The sequence below is a fragment of the Nicotiana tomentosiformis genome, chromosome 10, assembly GCF_000390325.3.
Source record: "Nicotiana tomentosiformis chromosome 10, ASM39032v3, whole genome shotgun sequence".
Taxonomy (NCBI): Eukaryota; Viridiplantae; Streptophyta; class Magnoliopsida; order Solanales; family Solanaceae; genus Nicotiana; species Nicotiana tomentosiformis.
The window spans coordinates 63,833,241-63,845,558 of record NC_090821.1 but is presented as its reverse complement, the minus strand read 5'-3'; the positions used below and the strand labels follow the sequence as shown (position 1 = coordinate 63,845,558).

General features: G+C 31.3%; 1 non-coding gene across 1 annotated transcript; it reads left to right on the top strand.

Annotated features, from left to right (window-relative positions):
• Positions 1 to 8,562: 8,562 nt before the first annotated feature.
• On the top strand, positions 8,563 to 8,636 carry TRNAI-AAU (transfer RNA isoleucine (anticodon AAU)). Its single transcript has one exon. It is a non-coding gene; the product is annotated as a tRNA-Ile (tRNA).
• The last annotated feature ends 3,682 nt before the right edge of the window (positions 8,637 to 12,318 follow it).

The following is a 12,318-nucleotide window of genomic DNA, read 5'->3' as shown; positions in this document are numbered from 1 at the left end:
TTATAAACAACAGAACAATAAGGGTTCTCAGAATAATCCTTCAAAAGGCAAAGATAATATTTGCCACCGATATGGTATGAAAAATCATTGGGCACGAATTTGTCGTACACCTGAACCTTTTGTCAAACTTTATCAAGTATCTATAAAAGGGAAACAAAATAAAGTTGAGACTCACTTAACCTTTCAAAATGATGTTGAGGCGGGCCCTATGAATAATCATGATAAAGTTGCCTATAAAGATGATATTTTTGAAGGCCTTGTAGATGTTACTCATTTAGAAGGTGGAGACTTCTTTGAGCATCATAACTGAAGACTTATTATTGGGAAATATTATAAGAATAAGTGTATTTTTTTATGAAGTTCATTTTTGAATAAAACTTTTTATGTTGTCAGTATTTAATTTTCTAAATGTAGTTTCTTTTGTTCTTAAATTTTTCAATATTACTTATCATTTATTTTTTTTTTCTTTATGAAGAATATGAAAACTTCCCAGTCTTCGGTTGGCCGTTTTTCAATAAAGAAGAAATATGTCTTTTGGATAGTGCTACGATGCACACGATATTAAACGATACGAGATATTTCTCTTATTTAATTATGAAAGAAGCCAATATCATAACAATATCTGGTAGTACAAAATTAATTGAGGGCTCTAGAAAAGCGATTGTATTACTACCAGGAGGAACTGTATTGACTGTTAATGATGCATTATATTGAAGTAGGTCTCAAAGAAACTTGTTGAGTTTCATTGATATTTCGCCATAATGGCTATCATATTGAGACCACCAATGAAGGAAAGGTTGAATACCTCTATATTACTACAATAAAAGCGGAAAATAAGTATGTGCTTGAAAAGCATCCTGCATTTTCCTCCACATTATACTACACTAGTATTAGTATAGTTGTATCACACGCCATAGTAAACAGGGAGTTTACTAATAATTTTATTATTTAGGATGACCGGTTGGGCTATCACGGTTATAATATGATGCGTAAAATAATTGAGAATTCACATGGTCATTCATTGAAGAACCAGAAGATTCTTCAAACTAAAGAATTCTCTTGTGCTGCATGTTTTCAAGAAAAACTAATTATTAGACCATCAGTAATTAAAGTTGGAGTTGAATATCCTACATTTTGGGAACGTATACATGGTGATATATGTGGGCCCATGCACCCTCCATGTGGACCATTCAGATATAATATGGTTTTGATAGATGCATCTACAAGATGGTTACATGTTTGCTTGTTATCAACCCGCAATTTGGCCTTTACGAGGTTACTAGTAAAATTAATAAGATTAAGAGCACAGTTTCCAGATTATGCAATTAAGACACTCCATCTTGATAAAGCTGGTGAATTTACATCCCAGGCCTTTTATGATTACTGCATATCAACCGGGATAACAATTGAGCATCTAGTTGCTCATGTTCATACTCAAAATAGTTTAGCGGAATCATTGATCAAACGCCTCCAATTAATTGCTAGACCAATACTTATGAGAACAAAACTTTCCATTTCAGCATGGGCCCATGCTATTTTGCATGCAACAGCTCTTCTGTGGATAGACCCACAAGTTATCATAAAGTCTCCCCAATACAATTGATTTTTGGCCGGGAGCCAAATATTTCCCATCTAAGAATATTTGAATGTGCAGTATATATTCCAATTGCTACACCACAACGCACAAAGATGGGACCCCAAAGAAGATTGGGGATATATGTTGCGTATGAATCTCCTTCTATTATAAAATATTTGGAACCTATGACTGGAGATTTATTTACGACAAGATTTGCTGATTGCCATTTTGATGAATCAATATACCAAATATTAGGGGGAGAAAATAAGCAATTGCAAAAAGAGATAGATTGGAATGCAATATCACTATATCATTTAGATCCTCGAACACATCAATGTGAACACGAGGTTTAAAAGATAATTTATTTATAAAATATTGCAAATTAACTGCCAGATGAATTCACTAACCCACCAAGGGTGACTAAATCACATATTCCAGTTGCTAATGCTAATATTCAAATAGATGTCCTGGTTAGACAATCTATAAATACAAATGAGTCTAAGCCACTCTTGAAACGTGGTAGACCAATTAGTTCCAAAGATAAAAATTCCCGAAAGAGAAAAGGAACAAATGATCTAGGAGATCATAATATGGAGGCAATTTCTCAAAAAAGCCCCGTTACATAACAAATGATAATACCTCAGAGGAGGTCCAGGTACCTGAAAAATAATAAGAATGAAAAGATCTCAATAAGTTATGTCTCTACGGAAAAAAGGTGGAACCGGAATAATATTGTTGTCGATAACATTTTTGCTTATAATGTTGTTGTTGAGATAACACAACAAGATGGGGATCTTAAACCAAGATCTGTCGATGAATGTAGACAGAAAAATGATTGTCCAAAATGGAAAGACGCTATCTAGGCAGAATTAGCGACACTTGAAAAACGTGAAGTATTCGGACGTATAGTCTGAACACCTGAAGGAATAAAGCCAGTGGGATACAATAGGTTTTTGTGCGAAAAAGAAATGATAAAAATGAAATCATTAGATATAAAGCACGACTTGTGGTACAAGGATTTTCGCAAAGACTTGGCATTAATTATATAGAGACATATTATCCTGTGGTGGATGCAATCACTTTCAGGTATCTTATAAATTTGACAGTCCATGAAAAACTTGATATGCGTCTGATGGATGTTATCAGAGCCTACTTGTATGGCACATTAGACAACGAAATTTATATGAAAATCCCTGAAGGGCTTAAAGTTCCTGAAACTAATAAAAGTTTTTGGGAAACTTGTTCAATAAAGCTTCAAAAATCCTTATATGGATTGAAACAATCAGGCCGAATGTGGTATAATCGCCTAAGTGAGTATTTGTTGAAGCAAACCTTATCTATAAAGGTGATATTTTCCAAGGCCTTGCATATATTACTCATTTAGAAGTTGGAGACTTCTTTGAGCATCATAACTGAAGGCTTATTATTGGGAAACATTATAAGAATAAATATTTTTTTTATGAAGTTCATGTTTTGAATAAAACTTTTTATGTTATCAGTATTTAATTTCCTAAATGTAGTTTCTTTTGTTCTAAAATTTTTCAATATTACTTATGATTTAATTTTTTTCTTTATGAAGAATATGAAAACTTCTCAGTCTTCAGTTGGCCGTATGAATAATAAATAAGAAATATGTCTTCTGGATAGTGCTATGATGCACGCAATATTAAAAGATAAGATATATTTCTCTTATTTAATTATAAAAGAAGCCAATATCTGATAGTACAAAATTAATTTAGGGCTCTAGAAAAACGATTGTATTACTACCAGGAGGAACTATGTTGGCTGTTAATAATGCATTATATTGTAGTAGGTCTTAAAGAAACTTGTTGAGTTTCAAAGATATTCGCCAAAATGGCTATCATTTTGAGACCACCAATGAAGGGTAGGTTGAATACCTCAATATTACTACAATAAAAGCGAAAAAGATGTATGTGCTTGAAAAGCTTCCTGCATTTTCCTCCAAATTATACTACACTAGTATTAGTATAGTTGAATCATATGACATAGTAAACAAGGAGTTTACTAATAATTTTATTATTTGACATGACCGGTTAGCCCATCCATGTTATAATATGATGCGAAAAATAATCGAGAATTCACATGGTCATTAATTGAAGAACCAGAAGATTCTTTCAACTAAAGAACTCTCTTGTGCCGCATGTTCTCAAGGAAAACTGATTATTGGACCATCAGTAATTAAAGTTGGAGTTAAATCTCCTACATTTTTAAAACGTATACAAGGTGATATATGTGGACTCATACACCCTCCATGTGGACCATTCAAATATTATATGGTTTTGATAGATGCATCTACATGATGGTCACATGTGTGCTTGTTATCAACCCGCAATTTGGCTTTTGCGAGGTTACAAGCAAAATTAATAAGATTATGAATATAGTTTTCAGATTATGCAATTAAGACACTTCGTCTTGATAATGCTGGTGAATTTACGTTCCAGGCCTTTAATGATTACTGCTTATCAACCGGGATAACAATTGAGCATCCAGTTGCCCATGTTCATACTCAAAATGGTCTAGCGGAATCATTGATCAAACGCCTCCAATTAATTGCTAGACCAATACTTATGAGAACAAAACTTTCCATTTCAGCATGGGGCCATGCTATTTTGCATGCAACAACTCTTGTGCGGATCAGACCCACAAGTTATCATAAAATCAGCCCAATACAATAGGATTTAATCCATGAGCCAAATATTTTCCATCTTAGAGTATTTGGATGTGCAGTATATGTTCCAATTACTCCACCACAACGCACAAAGATGGGACCCCAAAGAAGATTGAGGATATATGTTGGGTATGAATCTCTTTCTATTATAAATTATTTGGAATCTATGACTGGAGATTTATTTACGACAAGATTTGTTAATTGCCATTTTGATGAATCAATATACCAAATATTAGGGTGAGAAAATAAGCAATTACAAAAAGAGATAGATTGGAATGCAATATCACTATATCATTTAAATCCTCGAATAAATCAATGTGAACACGAGGTTTAAAAGATAATTTATTTATAAAATATTGTAAATCAACTGCCAGATGAATTCACTAACCCACCAAGGGTAACTAAATCACATATTCCAGCTGCTAATGCTAATATTCAAATTGATGTCCTGGTTAGACAATCTATAAATACAAATGAGTTTAAGCCACGCTTGAAACGTGGTAGACCAATTAGTTCCAAAGATAAAAATCCCCGAAAGAGAAAAGGAACAAATGATCTAGGAGATCATAATATGGAGGCAATTTCTCAAAAAGCCCCGTGACATAACAAATGATAATACCTCAGAGGAGGTCCAGGTATCAGAAAAATAATAAGAATGAAAAGATCTCAATAAGTTATGTCTCTACGGAAAAAAGGTGGAAACGGAATAATATTGTTGTCAATAACATTTTTGCTTATAATGTTGTTGTTGAGATAACGCAACAAGATGGGGATCTTAAACCAAGATCTGTCGATGAATGTAGAGAGAGAAATGATTGTCTAAAATGGAAAGACGCTATCTAGGCAGAATTAGCGACACTTGAAAAACGTGAAGTATTCGGAAGTATAGTCTGAACACCTGAAGGAATAAAGCCAGTGGGATACAATAGGTTTTTGTGCGAAAAAAAAATGATAAAAATGAAATCATTAGATATAAAACACGACTTGTGGCACAAGGATTTTCGCAAAGACTTGGCATTAATTATATAGAGACATATTATCCTGTAGTGGATGCAATCACTTTTAGGTATCTTATAAATTTGACAGTCCATGAAAAACTTGATATGCGTCTGATGGATGTTGTCAGAGCCTACTTGTATGGCACATTAGAGAACAAAATTTATATGAAAATCCCTGAAGGGCTTAAAGTTCCTGAAACTAATAAAAGTTTTCGGGAAACTTGTTCAATAAAGCTTCAAAAATCCTTATATGGATTGAAACAATCAGGCCGAATGTGGTATAATCGCCTAAGTGAGTATTTGTTGAAACAAGGGTATAAGAATGATCCAATTTGTCCTTGTGTATTTATAAGAAGGTATGGACCTGAATTTGTTATAATTGTTGTGTATGTTGATGATCTAAATATCATTGGAACTACTTGGAAGCTTCCAAAAGCAATAGACGGTTTGAAGAAAGAGTTTGAAATGAAAAACGTCGGAAAAATAAAATTTTATCTTGGCCTACAAATTAAGCTTATAAAAGATGAAACTTTTGTCCATTGATCAACTTATACCCGAAAAGATCATAAACGTTTTGGCTGCTTTTATTTATTTCCTGTGGGGACCAACAATTTAAAGTCCGAAAGTCCAAAAAAGCTGATTATTTATAAATACAATTATAGATTATGCACGTGGTTGAAATTCTGTTTTCTTCCTTAAATAGTGGGTGAAGTTGGACCAGTGAAACCTGTCAAAATTGAATGCTAATATTAAGAACTGCTACTAGGTAGTGTTACTTTTCAATATTAATTTCTTCGTACTACGCCGAAGTGGGATTTTATTAACTATTGAATTTCCCCATTTTTTGGTCAGGTGAGAAGATATAACAAGTCACATTTTTAGTTTCTTGTTGAAAATATAATTACAGTGAGGATTTATCATTAATTTTGGTTAGTTTTACAATAAATGTCAGCCTACTATAATTTTCTTTCTTTATTCATGTTTGAGAGCGATAATATGATGAAGTTCACACATACGAAAACGCCATGACTACTTAAAACTCATATAATCAATTCCAACTTATTTGGAACAAGGCCTAATTTTTATTCTTATTGAAGATATAATTATTATTCTATCACGCACCACATTAAAGCATGCCATCACTTGATTTTCTTGTTTTTAGTTGATGCACATTATACCATTATCTTTGTAAATAAATTATAATTAAAATTTTCCATTTCAACTAGCTTTACCAGATAAAAGGCTCAGCGCTTTCAAATGCTTGAAGATGAGCATATGAGATAGAAAACACTATCATTAAAACTAAAGTTTTCTTGGTTGAAAACATAAATATTTTAAATAATTATTCATTATTATGAAAGTAATTAAGTGCGATCAATAGCACTTGAAACTAAAATCTTGTTTAGTACAAGTCGTTGTTAAACCTCTTTTGACTGTTATTTGGATGTCGGGTTCCTAACTTCTACACATAATTGTTACTACCTTTTGTTTCAATTTATGCGGTAATCTACTTTGGGAGTGCACAAGGTTCTTCTTTAACCTTGTTTTTTTAAAATACTTTATAAGTATTTTGAAATATAAACTATTATGACTTACAATACTTTGTATATTATTTGTAAATCTTATTTTCAAAAACTTCAAGAATTACCGTCTAATTTCACCGTACTTTGAATCGTGCCACATAAAGTGAAATACAAGAAGTATGCGGTGACGGAACTACAATCTCGAATCGGCTGAACCCAATAGCTTTTCCTCAATTAGTGTATTTGTATTTAAAATTATTAAATATGTATTTAGAATCCAGTTATTAGCATTTTTAATGATCGATGTAAAATTTTCAGAACCCACAAAATTGAAATCATATATAATTTAGTTTTAAGTTGAGCTAGTTCGCTTACTATTTTCCTTTTATTATATCTTGACATCTTGTTTGTTTTCTTACATGTACAGAAAGATACAGATTCAGTTGAGCACCTTGTAAACATTAGAACAATAATACTAATATATCATCAACCCCAATAAAGAAATTAAAGAAAACACTACAATATACCCACGTCTTATAAAAATTAAAAATAATAATAATGGAGAAAACAACGTCAGGTATTCAATCATAAATGTATCTGAAATATTTATAATAACGTCTGAAGAAAGACAGTTCATGTTTTTATGACAAAGTAAGAAGGCTCATCAACTTTCAAGTTTTATGATGATATTCTGAAATATTTATACAACTTAATCACTTAAAAGTAAAACATCCATAAATTAATAACCTAAAAATAATGTAAGTACCCTATTATATTGAAATTATGCTAGACAAATTAAGGCTTGATTTTTCGGCGAATTTAAAGTCACTATATTATCGTTCTATTATTCATGCAACTTTGTAAATTAAATGCAATACTTGCCCATATTTAATCGGAAACAAATTTATAGCCCGTTTGGACATAAAATAAATTTCATAATTTTTTGAATTTATTTTTTTTCGAAATAAGTGTTTGGTCATAAAATTTTTAATTTTTATTTGAAGATACATTTTAAAATTTTGGAAAATATAAAAAAACTATTTTTTAAAATTTTTATTCAGATCACTCACAAAAAATTCAAAAACAACCCAAAATTATATTAATGTCCAAACACAACTTTAATTTTCAAATATCATTTTTAATTAAAAATAATTTCACTTCCTTTTTGTAATTTTACCATTCTTATGTCCAAACGCCCGCTTAATAGACACTCTTCTTTTAATATATCCCTTTCTCTGTTTGCCACTCATATAGAGATGAGCGACAACGTAACGCTCTTTATTCTGGCTAGGTGCGTTAATTAAAGAGTATATAATTTCACTTGAAATTTATGAGCTGACGTTCTATAATATAGTTGTGGTGTATATGTAATATAATGTGAAAATTTGTCTTTGTAAATTGTAACTAATCATAGTACTTTGATTAAAAGTAGAGATGAGAATATGAATTATGAATATCCCTTTTGAAATGTGTTGATTTCAGCAAATATGAAACTCAAAAGAAGCAAATAGTGATATATACTTAGAATTAGCAAAAGATGGGTACAGAATAATTAACTTATAATCAAAATGAAAGAGAGAAAAATCATAGTTGAGATAATACAGCATGCTCTTTGTTCTAATCCGTATTGCATGTTTACTATTGAGGGTTACCCAATAAGTATTTTCTAGATATATGCATAATAACAAAGTAACATTTAAGAAAAGGAAAACCAATAAGTTGGTGTACACAAGTGAATATGAATAATAATATACTTATATGAAGCAATTATTTGTTGGCCTATTAGCTCAGTTGGTTTGAGCGTTGTGATAATAACGCGAAGGTCGCAGGTTCGAGACCTGCATGGGACATTTCTTGCTTTTTACATATTTTGGATGATTTTCCTGGCAGCTATAGTTTAATAAGGCCCAAATAAATTACTATACAACCAAAAGTAGCCGTTTATTTTGGGCCCGCAGCCCAATTAAAGTATTACAGTCCGTATTAGGTTTGGTCTATCATCATCTTTGGGCTTTATTGGAGATATATATATTTTAAAACAAATTTAAATTAGGAGAAATTATATACACTACTTTTGATAATTTAATTTAGGGATTTTTACCTAGCTATACTACATATGAAACTTATTTACCCTCCCTAATTAAGTTTTTTAACTTAATTACATGGTCATATATAATTACCAATTATATACAAAATAGTTTTAAATGAGTATCCTTTTATATTAGGAATTGAATAAGGAATATCAGTTATTTCCTTATCCCCCCTCCCTTCTCTGTTCGTTCCCCAATTTTCTCTGTTTGTTCTCCAATTTTCTTCCTTTTGATGTTTTTTGCTTTTTATCCTTTCATGTTGTATATAGTTTTAATAGAATTCATCAATGGATTTCAATCGTTTTACTATCGAGTTTTAACTTAGCGATTTCCTTTCATGTTGCACAATTCGTGATCGAATTGAAATGAGTTTTCAATAAATTTTGAAGGTGATTGACTCTCCACCATTGACAGCCATTAAAAAACTTTGAATTCGAATTTGGGTTTTCAAAAATTATTATTTGTTTGGATTGGGTGTTGTTGCAAACAATTGAGAATATTCTTTGGAGTTTATATCTCAATTTTGAGGGTGCTTGGTGAAGATTAAACTTGATTTTGGCTGAATTTCAGATTGAAACTCGAAAAAAAAAAAGAAAAACACATGACAAATAATATACTTACGAAATTGTATTATAGTTTATTATAGTTGTATGTAAATTGTATTTAAATTGTATTTTGTTGTCGTTATATATTGTTTTATATATTTGACAACAACAACAACGACAACGATAACAACAACGACAACGATAACAATAACAACAACGACAACAACAACGACAACGACAACAACAACGACAACGACAACGACAACGATAATGACAACGACAATAATAACAACAACGACAACAACAATAACAACAACGACAATGACAACAACAATAACAACGACAATGATAACGATAACAATAATGATAACGACAACAACAAGAACAACAATAACAACAAGAACAACAACAACAAGAACAACGACAACAAGAATGACGACAACAACGATGACGACAAAAACAATGACAACAACAACGACAACAACAACAACAACGACAACAACAACGACAACAACAACGACGATGACAATAACAACAAACAATAATAACAACAAATAACAACAACAACAACAACAATAAGAACAACAAGAACGATGACAATAACGACGACGACAACAACGACGATAACAATAACGACAACAACAACAATAACGACAATAATAACAAGAACAACAACAACAAGAACAACAATAACAATAACAATGACAACAAGAACGATGACGACAACAATGACGACAACAACAATAACAACGACAACAAGAACGATGATGACAACAATGACGACAACAACAACGATAACAATAACAAGAACGATGACAACAACGACGACGATCACAACGACAATAATAACAACAACAACAATGATAATAATAACAACAACAATAACAACAACAACGATAACAACAACAACAATGACGACGACGACAATAATAACAACAACAATAACAACAATAACAACAATGACAACAACAACAATAACGACAACAAAAACAAAAACAACGATAACAACAACAAATGGGGCATGGGGAGGGTAGTGTGTACGTAGACCTTACCCCTACCTGGCGAGGTAGAGAGGCTCTATAATGTATTAATTGTTATATGAGATTTGTATTTAAGTTATAAGTACTATATTTTTACATAAACTTGTTTATATGTATTAAAATTATATTAAGAGAGGAAGTTTTATTATAATTTCAGAGAGAAAAAAGAACACACCACATACAAATTATATACAAATCATATAGAAAGGACATATTGTATAAATTTTGTATAAAAATTATATTTAAGTTGTATGATATTGTAGTTATATTTAATTGGTTAAAAATAATGTGTGAAAGTTTTAAATAAGTTTTATACTATATGATTAGTTATATAAAATTTATTTTTAGTTTATATGTTGTTGTAGATATTTCAAATTTTTACGAAATTTATTTTTAATTTGTATAATGTTATACCGTACAAATTTGTATTATGTTGCTGTCACTTAAAATATTATGTAATTCTTTTTATTTCATTAGTAAGTGGTAGAATAAAATAAAAACAACATTATATTTTTACTAAACAAATGTCGGAAAAATATTTATAGCTTTCGAAGACATATATAGAGGCATTGCCAATGAAGGTGGCAGCCAATTAAAAAAATCATAATCCGATATTTGTTATGTTATATCCACAGTAAGTGAAAATTGGAAAGTCATCAAACCGAAAGCCACATTATCCAGTGTAATTTGAGCATTTGTACTCCATTTATCTATTTGAAGTCCCGAGTAGCTTCGTATAATGTATTATGACTTGTGTGAAGTGTCGGTTTTGGTTTTTCAGTTAATTCGGAATTTATTTGGAAGAATGATTCTCAACTAAGAAGCTTTAAGTTGAAAGAGTTGATCATGTTTGACTTTTGAGTATTTGACCCCGGAATAGATTTTTGATGGTCATGTTAGCTTCATATGGTGATTTTGGACTCGGGCGTATGCCCGAATTTTAAATTGGTGGTCCCAAAGTGATTTGGCATAATTTTCTGAAAAATTATTAACTTTGAAAAGCTTTGAATTCTAAAATTTGGCCATAATAGGATTTGGTGGATATCGGGTCCCGATTTGGATTCCGAGAGTTTGAGCAGCTTCATAACAACATTTATGACTTGTATGCAAAATTTGAAGTTATTCCGAGATGCGTAGGCACATTTTTCATTAGGTTTTGAAAAATTAAAAGTTTTGATTTTATAAAGCTTGAATTCGTTTCGATTCGTAGTTTTGATGTTATTTTTGTGTTTTGATCGCTCCAGCAAGTTCGTATCATGTTTTTCATATTTACTCATATTTTGGTGATTTCAGTAAAAGATTGTGGTTTTCACTGTTATACTTGAAAAACATGCCTATTTTTCGGAACTGTGAACGAGCAAGCATTATATCTCTGAGTTATTTCTTGTACCACTTTTATTATATTATTATGAGCTATTTTTGGCTATTGGTGTTGGACTCTGGCCTTTGTCCCAGCTCGTCATTACTTTCAACCTAAGGTTAAGTTTGTTACTTATTGAGTACATGGGGTCGGTGGTACTCATACTACACTTCTGCACCTTGCGTGCAGATGTTGGATGCTAATATTATTGTGTATGGTGGGAGATGGATTTGAAGATGTACCTGTGTTCCTGTCATAACCGCCTCTTGTTCTTGGTAGCTTTAGCATTTTAAATCTGTTCATGTATATTTCAAACAGATGATGTATTTGTTTCATATCAGCTTTATAAACTCTAAATCTTAGAAGCTCATGATTTGTACTACCAGTCCTTGGGAAATTCCTTGTATAAAAATTTAGTTATATTATCTTTATTTCTCTCGGTAAATCTCTTTTGAACTGGATTCTTGCTAATTGGCTTACCTAACGGGTTGGGTTAG